Source organism: Sapajus apella, unplaced genomic scaffold, assembly GCF_009761245.1.
Source record: "Sapajus apella isolate SASKATOON/1434 unplaced genomic scaffold, GSC_monkey_1.0 scaffold62, whole genome shotgun sequence".
Classification (NCBI taxonomy): Eukaryota; Metazoa; Chordata; class Mammalia; order Primates; family Cebidae; genus Sapajus; species Sapajus apella.
Window position 1 is genome coordinate 10938413 of NW_022437002.1, and position 9572 is coordinate 10947984.

The following is a 9572-nucleotide window of genomic DNA, read 5'->3' on the forward strand; positions in this document are numbered from 1 at the left end:
GGCCTCCCAAAGTGCTGGGATTACAGGCTTGAGCCACCGCGCCCGGCGATGTGTTAACTTTTATGCTGGGCCTTAAGCGATCTGCAACATCCTCTTCGTGCACTTGGAACACTCCCTCTTGGAACCCACTGCCCTGCTCTGAAGACCACGCCATCTGAAGAGGCCAAGTGAAGGATTACCGATGCACTATGGTCAACAACCCCAGCTGAGCTCCCAGCCAACTGCTAGCCAGGTGCATGAGCCATCTTTGGATATTCCAGTCCATTCAAGCCTAGAATTACTGAAACCCCAGCCAATGCCATGAAGGGGAGCACAGCCCAGCTAAGCAGGTAACCTGAAGAATTGTGAGAGAGAGTAGCTCTTGTCATTGTTTTAAGTCACTAAGTTTTAGGAGCATTCATTATGCAGCCATAGATAACCAAAACAATATGGTTAACCCAAAATGAAGTTAAAAAGCAGCCAACTAAGCCTTAAAAAAAATTGTTGACCAGGGCTGGGCACGGTAGCTCATGCCTGTAATCCCAGCACTTTGGGAAGCTGAGGCGGGCGGATTACAAGATCAGGAGTTCGAGACCAGCCTGGCCAATATGGTGAAGCCCTGTCTCTACTAAAAACTACTGAAAACACAAAAACTAGCCAGGCGTGGTGGCAGGTGCCTGTAATCCAAGCTACTTGGGAGGCTGAGACAGGAGAATTGCTTGAACCTGGGAGGTGGAGGTTGCAGTGAGCCGAGATGGCACCATTGTACTCCAGCCTGGGCAACAGAGAGAAACTCCATCTCAAAAAAAAAAAAAAATTGTTGACCAGTAAGAAAAATGCAGGGGCTCTTGACTGTGCAACCCCTCAAGCCATCACCAGTCTCCAACACCTCACCAATAGAATAAGTGACGCTAAAACAGAACAGCTTCCTAAGAAGGAATCCTCTCCAATCCTCCTCTCAAGGAGTACCTCTAAGGCAGCAGTACCCAACCTTTTTGGCATCAGGGACTGGCTTCGTGGAAGACAATGTTTCCACAGACAGTGGTTGGGGATGGTAGTTTCTGGATAATTCGAGTGCATGATATTTATTATGCATTTCATTTCTATTATTACTACATTGTATCATGTAATAAAATAATTATACAACTCACCCTAATGTAGAATCAGTGGGAGCCATGGGCTTGTTTCCCTGCAACTAGATAATCCCATCTAGGGGTGATGGGAGACAGTGACAGATCATCAGGCATTAGATTCTCATAAGGAGAATTTTGTACTTTTAGTAGTTTACAACAGGGTTTGCACTCCTAGGAGAATCTAATGCCGCTGGCAATCTGACAGGAGATGGAGCTCAGACAGTAACGTGAATTAATTCGAGTGACTGTATACATAGATGATGGTTCGCTGGCTTGGCCACTACTCACCTCCTGCTGTGTGGCCTGGTTCTTAACAGTCCACAGACTGGAACCAGGCCGTGGCGTAGGGACTGGGGACCCCTGCTCTAAGAGACCCTGGACAAGGAAAATCTCCTACTGGTCATAACCCAGGATGACCAGATTCTGTAACCAAGGAATTTACCCACTGGATGGAACTGACTGGCATATGGAGCTGCACAGGTAATTCAGTGCACGACTGAAGGAGGCCCTGTTTACATAGACTATCATGTGAATGCTGACCGTGGAGCTCTAAGTGTGGAGACCTTGCTCAAAAAAATGCGTTAATGAATGATCTCCAAGAAATTTGCCAAATTACTGTATTCTCTTTAACCAGCAGGGTATGGGGTCTATACCCTGGAGTGCAATGCTATGATCTCGGCTCACTGCCACCTCCACCTCCAGGGTTCAAGCAATTCTCCTGCCTCAGTCTCCCGAGTAGCTGGGATTACAGGCATGTGCCACCATGCCTGGCTAATTTTGTATTTTTAGCAGAGATGGGGTTTCTTCATGTTGGTCAGGCTGGTCTTGAACTACCCACCTCAGGTGATCTGCCCACCTCCGCCTCGGGAAGTGCTGGGATTACAGGCATGAGCCACCGCACCCGGCCTAAATGAGAGTTTTAATTGAGGTCTGTATTAGTTTGCTAGGCCTACCATAACAAAATGTTACAGACTGGGTGGCTTAAACGGCAGAAATTAATTTCTCACCATTCTGGAAGCTAGAAATCCAAGACCAAGGTATTGGCAGGAATGTTTTCTTCTGCATCTCCCTTCCCTTGTAGATGATCATCTTCTCCCAATATTTCCCCTCTGGATGTGTCTGTGTCTAAATTCCCTTTTCTTTTCTTCTTTTTTCTTTTTTTTTTTTTTTTAATTGAGACAGGATCTCAGTCTGTCACCCAGGCTGGAGTGCAGTGATGTGATCACGGCTCATGGCAGCCTCAGCCTGCCTGGCTCAAGCAATCCTCCCACCTCAGCCTCCAGACTAGTTGGGACTACAGGTGTGTGCTACCATGCACAGCTAAATTTTTATAGCGATGAAGGTCTCACCATGTGGCCTAGGCTGGTTCTCTTTTTTTTTTTTTTTTTTTGAAACAAGAGTTTTGCTCTTGTTGTCTAGGTGCAATCTTGGCTCACTACAACCTCCACCTCACGGATTCAAGTGATTCTCCTGCCTCAGCCTCCCAAGTAGCTGGAATTACAGGCACCAGCCACCATACCCGGCTAATTTTTGTAGTTTTAGTGGAGATGGGGTTTCGCCATGTTGACAAGGCTGGTCTTGAACTCCTAACCTCAGGTGATCCGCCCACGTTGGCCTCCTAAAGTGCTGGGATGATAAGTGTGAGCCCCTGAGCCTGGCCTGGTCCTCTTTTTATAAAGACACCAGTCAAGGCTGGGCATGGTGATTCATGCTTGTAATCCCAGCACTTTGGGAGGCGGAGGCAGGCGGATCACGAGGTCAGGAGTTCAAGACCAGCCTGATCAACACAGTGAAACCGCATCTCTACTAAAAATATAAAAATTAGCTGGGTGTGGTGGCAGGTGCCTGTAATTCCAGCTACTTGGGGGCAAAAGCAGGAGAATCAGTTGAATCCAGGAGGCAGGGTTTGCAGTGAGCTGAGATTGCACCACTGCACTCCAGCCTGGACAACAAAGCTAGACTACTTCTCAAAAAAAAAGAAAAAAAAGATACCAGTCATATCGAGCTATGGCTCACCATAATGGGCTCATTTTGCCTTAATTACCCCCTTAAAGGCCATACATCCAAATGTAGTCACATTCTAAGACCGTAAGGGTTAGGATTTTGACAGAGAAATTTTGGAGGAACACAAGCCCGTGAAAAGATCATCCTCTTTTCCTCTACTGCTGTACATATCCTACATGCTATGGTTTAAATATGTTCCCCAAAGAACATGTGTTGAAAACTTAATTCCCAGTGCAATAATTTTGGAAAATGGGGCCTAATAGATGTTTATGTCATGAAGACTCCACCCTCATGAATGGATTAATGCCAGTTATGAAGGGACTTTTCTTTTTTGTCTGTGTGGATCTTTTCAGTTTATTACATGAAGGAGTTACACTCATCCAAGCTAAGAGCAGACTCCAAATGGTTACTTCATACAGAATGTGAGGTGTTTAAACTTGTGACAAAGACAGAAGGGCAATTCTGCTCATTGCAAGGAAATCCTTACTTAAGCTTCAGTGAGCCACAAACACGTAAAACCCATGAACCTTCAGCTGATTGTCCTTAGCCAGTGCAATCTCTGCAAGGAACCATCATAGGTTCTTGCTCTGCTCACTCTGTAGCTGAATTAGTTCTCCACATTCTGGAAGCTTGATTACAGGCAAATTTCTTCTTAAGCGCCTTAACTAGTTTCTTTTCTTTTTTGAAACAGAGTCTCACTTTGTCACCCAGGCTGGAGGGCAGTGGCACAATATCTCTGTTCACTGCAACCTCCATCTCCCAGGTTCAAGCAATTCTCCTGCCTCAGCCCCCCTAGTAGCTGGGACAACAGGCGTGCACCACCATGCCCAGCCAGTTTTTGTATTTTTAGTAGAGATGGGGTTTCAGCATGTTGGCCAGGCTGATAACCAACTCCTGACCTCAGGCAATCCACCCACCTTGGCCTCCCAAAGTGCTGGGATTACAGGTATGAGCCACCGCACCTGGCCTAGTTTCTTTTTATGGTGGTCATCAGCAATTCCTTGGACAGTAGTAAGAGTCTTCCTGCCATTTCTCTGTTAAATTCTTTTATTTATTTATGTATTTATTTATTTATTTATTTATTTCGAGACAGAGTTTCGCTCTTGTTACCCAGGCTGGAGTACAATGGCACGATCTCAGCTCACTACAACCTCCGCCTCCTGGGTTCAAGCAATTCTCCTGCCTCAGTCTCCCGAGTAGCTGGGAATACAAGTGCGCACCACCATGCCCAGCTAATTTTTGTATTTCTAGTAGAGACGGAGTTTCACCATGTTGACGAGGATGGTCTCCATCTCTTGACCTCGTGATCCACCCGCCTCGGCCTCCCAAAGTGCTGGGATTACAGGCTTGAGCCACCGCGCCCGGCCCTGTTAAATTCTTATATGGATATAATCCTCAGTGCCAGCAGGAAGCAGGTTATCACCCATAGTTGCATCCAGCAAAGAGGTCAAAAGAGTAGATGTTCTGAATAGTAAACATACCATACAATTCCTTTTCCTCAGCGGAAACTGCCTACAGAAGGTAGCAGTGGAAGAAGTGGGAGGAAGTGAGCAAAAGGTGGGGTATAGAGCATCAGGAAGCAAGGGGGCCCAAAGGGAAAGCTGCTGAGTCCTCAGTGGTGGCTCAGTAACTGGGGTCATGAAAGGACTTGAGGTTTTGAGTTCAATCTCTTGGTGTCTCGCACTCTCTTGCCCTTCCATATTCCACCATGAATGACTCAGCAAGAAGGTCATCAACAGACACCAGCACCTTGATCTTGGATTTATCTGCCTCCAGAACTGTGAAAAATACATTTCTTTTCTTTATAAACTACCCAGTCGGTGGTGTTCTGTTATAGCAACGCAAAATGGACTAAAAGTATGTTGCTAGTAAATATATAATTTTAACCATGAGTTTTAAGATCTGGAGCTGATTGGAAATACTGGACTTCCCTAAAGATCCTGTACTCAGAGCTGGATGCAGTAACTAGATGTAATTTTGGATGTGAAGGTGCTTGAAGTTGTGTGTAGTATAATCCTAACAACAGAGCAAGACCCCGTCTCAAAAAAACAACATAAAAAGGATATTAAGTAGCTTATAAAATAAATGGGAGGGCTGAAGAACCACATTCTGAGCTACATAATGAGGAAGAGCCAAAACCAAGTTGCAGAACTGGTCTGATGACAAGACACCACTGCCATGATTAAAGAGCTCCAGATATACTGCTTGTGCCAATGATACCGTGACCAGCAGATACTGGACTGATCACTACCCTGCAGTCACTGCTTTTCCAGGAAGTGAATCTCCTGAAACCAACTTTTCTAGCAAGCTTTGAGGCAGATGTGCCTGACTGGCAGAGCCCAGTCCACATGCCAGTGCTGTAGCTGCAAGGCAGGTGGAAAAAAGAGTACCTAGCACTTTCAGCTTCTGTAGGGGATGGTAGGCCCTGTATCTCTGACTCATCACCTGATGGAATTCCCTAAATGAAAGAAAAAGGGTTCGAGTGCTGTGGACCCAGCATATATGTTGTGTCCCTTTACCTGTAACTCTCAAGACCACTCCTGTAAGGGACATTGACTTTGGATTAGTACTAGTATACCTCACAAAGCCTACTGCAAACAAAGCTTACATATTTTAACAATCTATACTGAGGCCGAGTTACTGAATGAAGGTTGGTTTAAGACAGGTGTAAGTTCTCACCAAGGAAACTGTTGCCTCTGCCACATCAGAAAACTAGGAAATTAGGAAGCCATTGTTCCAGCTGTTGGCTCCAGGAACACATTACCTTAGCCAGGATCTGGGGAACAGGATGCCACTGCCGGAGCTATTGGTACCAGAGCCATGACATGCTGAATCCTCACATGCGACTTCATTTTATCCCCTGCTTGAACTCAGTTAGGCACGTATCTGATTGGGAGACTCAAACACATTCAGAGACTAAGCTTTAAGAAAGGCATTCAGAGACTAAGCTTTAAGACTAAGGCCAGGCCTGATGACTTACACCTGTAATCCCAGCACTTCGGGAGGCCAGGGTGGGCAAATCCGGGTCAGGAGTTCGAGACCAACCTGGCCAACATGGTGAGACCTCGTCTCTACTAAAAATGCAAAAATTAGCCAGGCTTGGTGGTCGGCACCTATAATCCCAGCTACTCAGGAGGCTGAAGCAGGAGAATCACTTGAACCCAGGAGGTGGAGGTTGTAGTAGCTGGGATTATAGACGTGTGCCGCCTGGTTAATTTTTATATTTTTAGTAGAGACAGGGTTTTGCCATGTTGACCAGGCTGGTCTCGAACTCCTGGCCTCAAGTGATCTGCGTGCCTCAGCCTCCCAAAGTGCTGGGATTACAGGCCTGAGCCACCGCGCCTGGCCTACACCAATCTACTTTTGATAGTGAGTGACAAAGATGAGTCCTAGGGAACATAAGGACAACAATGAGAAATATATTTCTTTTTCACACAGTCTCTGTTTTTAGATAACCTATATTTTTTTAATTTATAAAATATTGCAAAATATTTAAACAATATAAGCATAAAGTAAAAAATGAAAGTGTCCCTTAAGTTCATTTCAAAAGTAACTACTGTAAATAGTTTGCATATTTATCTATCAAACATTACCTATCTATCCAACATTTTCTATCTATCTGTCCTCCTGAGTGTACATATGCGTATAATGTTCATGGCTTTGAATTCCTTCCTTATAAATGTTTTGTTGACCAGAGCACTGGATCTGAATTTGTCTCGCAGCCCTGTAAACTATTAAGGCCGTAAGCCACGACCTTAATTAGTCCCTTAAATGTTGTATCTCTAATGAAACTCCTCGAAGCAAACAAACCTGCCTGAGCCAACTGTGTACTCCTGCTGCTTGGTGGTAGATGCTTGAAATCCAGGCTCCTCTATTCCCTCTTGAATTCTGCCAAAATTTTCTAGGCAATTTCTGTTATTTACTCCAAAGGAATTCCCTAATGCAGTGACATCCTTTGTTTTTGTCCTCCCAAACTCCTCCCTCCCTTCTGATCACAAGCCTATGCTTTCCCTGGGCCACAGGGACAGGAGCGAAACCCAAGGTAGGCTAATTAGCATTTTTCCTGAGACTTTTCAAAGCAGAGTTTGAAGGAAGCTATTCCTTGTCTTCTGGTTAAAAAAAAAAAAAAAAAAAGTCTGGGTGCAGTGTTTCATGCCTGTAATCTCAGCACTTTGGGAGGCCAAGGCGGGCAGATCACAAGGTCAGGAATTTGAGACCAGCCTGGCCAGCATGGTGAAACTCCTCTACTAAAGAAACAAAAAATTAGCCAGGCATGGCAGTGGGCACCTGTAATCCCAAGTACTCTGGAGGCTGAGGTAGGAGAATCACTTGAACCTGGGAGACAGAAGTTTCAGTGAGCTGAGATCACACCATTGCATTCTAGCCTGGGCAGCAGAGCAAGAATCTGTCTCAAAAAAAAAAAAGAGAGAGCCAGACAGCGTGGGTCACGCCTGTAATCCCAACACTTTGGGAGGCCAAGGCAGGTCGATTATTTGAGGTCAGGAGTTCAGGACCAGCCTGGCCAACGTGGTGAAACCCCGTCTTTACTAAAAATACAAAAATCTAGCCAGGCAGGGTGGCACTTGCCTGTACTCCCAGCTACTCAGGAGGCTGAGGCAGGAGAATCACTTGAATCCAGGAGGTGGAGGTTGCAGTAAGCCGAGATCACACAACTGCATTCCAGCCTGGGTGACAGAGAGAAACTCTGTCTCAAAAAAAAAAAAAAAAAGTGATTATGTGAATCTGAAACTGCTGGTGGTCACAAATCCACCTTCATGATGAAGTCAGATTTATCCTCCAAAGCAATTCCACTACGTATAAATAAGCTTTTCTAACAGCTTGTTGACATATAATTCACATTGTAGGAAGAAAGGTCAGTCGAATTCTTTATTATACAATACATAGCATTCATCCTTTTGCCATATAAGGTAATATTCACAGGTTTCAAGGATTAGGAGGTAGACCTCTTTGGGGCCCATTATTTAGCCTATCACTTAGGATAATAATGGATTATACCCCATAGGGCTGTTGTGAGCATGAAGTGAATTAACACATATAAAACTTGTATATAGATAGCCCTCAATAAATCCTGGCTATTGTTTTTATTATTCATTTCCCTGACACACCTTGTTTTTTGGCCATGTCATGTCTGAGCCCTCTTCTTTCTTTGGGAAAAGTCCTATTTTATGGATCTCAATAGGATGTGGAAGCCCTGTTTGAATTACTAAAGTTGAAGAGAGAATGTATTTTCCTTCCGCCCCCTCTCATCCAGTGTGGGAGCCAATGAACAGGGCTTGGCCAATAAGTTTCTCAATCCTGGGACACTGGAGTCTTATTGGACTCAGTGTGAGATTGTTAAGGACTTTAACAATGATGTCAAGTGTTTGACAGCAACAAGTGTCTACTGGAGGTGTCATGATCAGACTTTCCTTGTGGCAAGGTATGATCAAGACTATCTGGCTTCTTATGGCCAGGTGTGGTGGCTCATGCCTGTAATCCCAGCACTTTGGGAGGCTGAGGCGGGTGGATCATGAGGTCAGGAGTTCGAGACCAGCCTGACCAACATGGTGAAACCTCATCTCTACTAAAACTACAAAAATTAGCTGGGCATGGTGGCACATGACTGTAATCCCAGCTACTCAGGAGGCTGAGGCAGGAGAATTGCCTGAACCTGCAAGGCGGAGGTTGCAGTGAGCCAAGATTGTGCCACTGCACTCCAGCCTGGGCGACACAATAAGACTTCGTCTCAAAAAAAAATAAAAAAGACTATCTAGCTTCTTTTGGCCAGACAAATTGCTTTCTATTCATTTCCCAAGACTGCCCTTCCTGTTTTCCCTGTCTTTCTACGAGTTACATAATCTCCTTCTGATAAATTCCTTTTCTGCCTTAGTTATCCCGCTTTTTTGGCTTCTAATGTTGCAAGCAACAACGCTGGTTGGCATTCTATTGGGATTCTGCTTGCAGTAGTTAATTAACTATTATTGTTCTACTTTTGGATGATGTGCCCTGAAAGTAAGACTTCATAGACTTGATTAGAACAATTTCACAGCATTGAAAAATTCAAGAAAGAGTTAACTGATGATATCACTTACAGTAAGAAACCAAAAATTCCAGTTTAGATTTTCCAGTTCAAAGCAAATTTTAAAATTCAGAACAATTGTGAAATGTGGCAGAAAGCCCTTCTGCCTGTATCCAGCAGCCTGGTACTGCAGAACACCAGATTCAGACATGTATTAATTTCAACAAATGGTACAGGGACAACTGGATATCCACACACAAAAGAATGAAATTTGACCTCCAGGCCGGGTGTGGTGGTTTATGCCTGTAATCCCAGCATTCTGGGAGGCCAAGGTGGGCGGATCACCTAAGGTCAGGAGTTCAAGACCAGCCTGGCCAACACGGTGAAACCCTGTCTCTACCAAAATGCAAAAAAAAAAAAAAAAAAAAAAAAAAAAA

The 9572-nt window shown here is 44.7% G+C and overlaps 1 long non-coding RNA gene and 1 pseudogene across 1 annotated transcript in view; both read right to left on the minus strand.

Annotated features, from left to right (window-relative positions):
* LOC116529624 overlaps nt 1–1898 on the minus strand; it is an 11035-nt gene extending 9137 nt beyond the window's left edge. Inside the window, exon 1 of the long non-coding RNA XR_004259568.1 lies at nt 1803–1898. This is a non-coding gene — a long non-coding RNA (uncharacterized LOC116529624). The remainder of the gene's footprint in view (nt 1–1802) is intronic.
* Nucleotides 1899–3610: 1712 nt separating this feature from the next.
* LOC116529594 lies at nt 3611–4595 on the minus strand (annotated as a pseudogene).
* Between the last annotated feature and the right edge of the window lie 4977 nt (nt 4596–9572).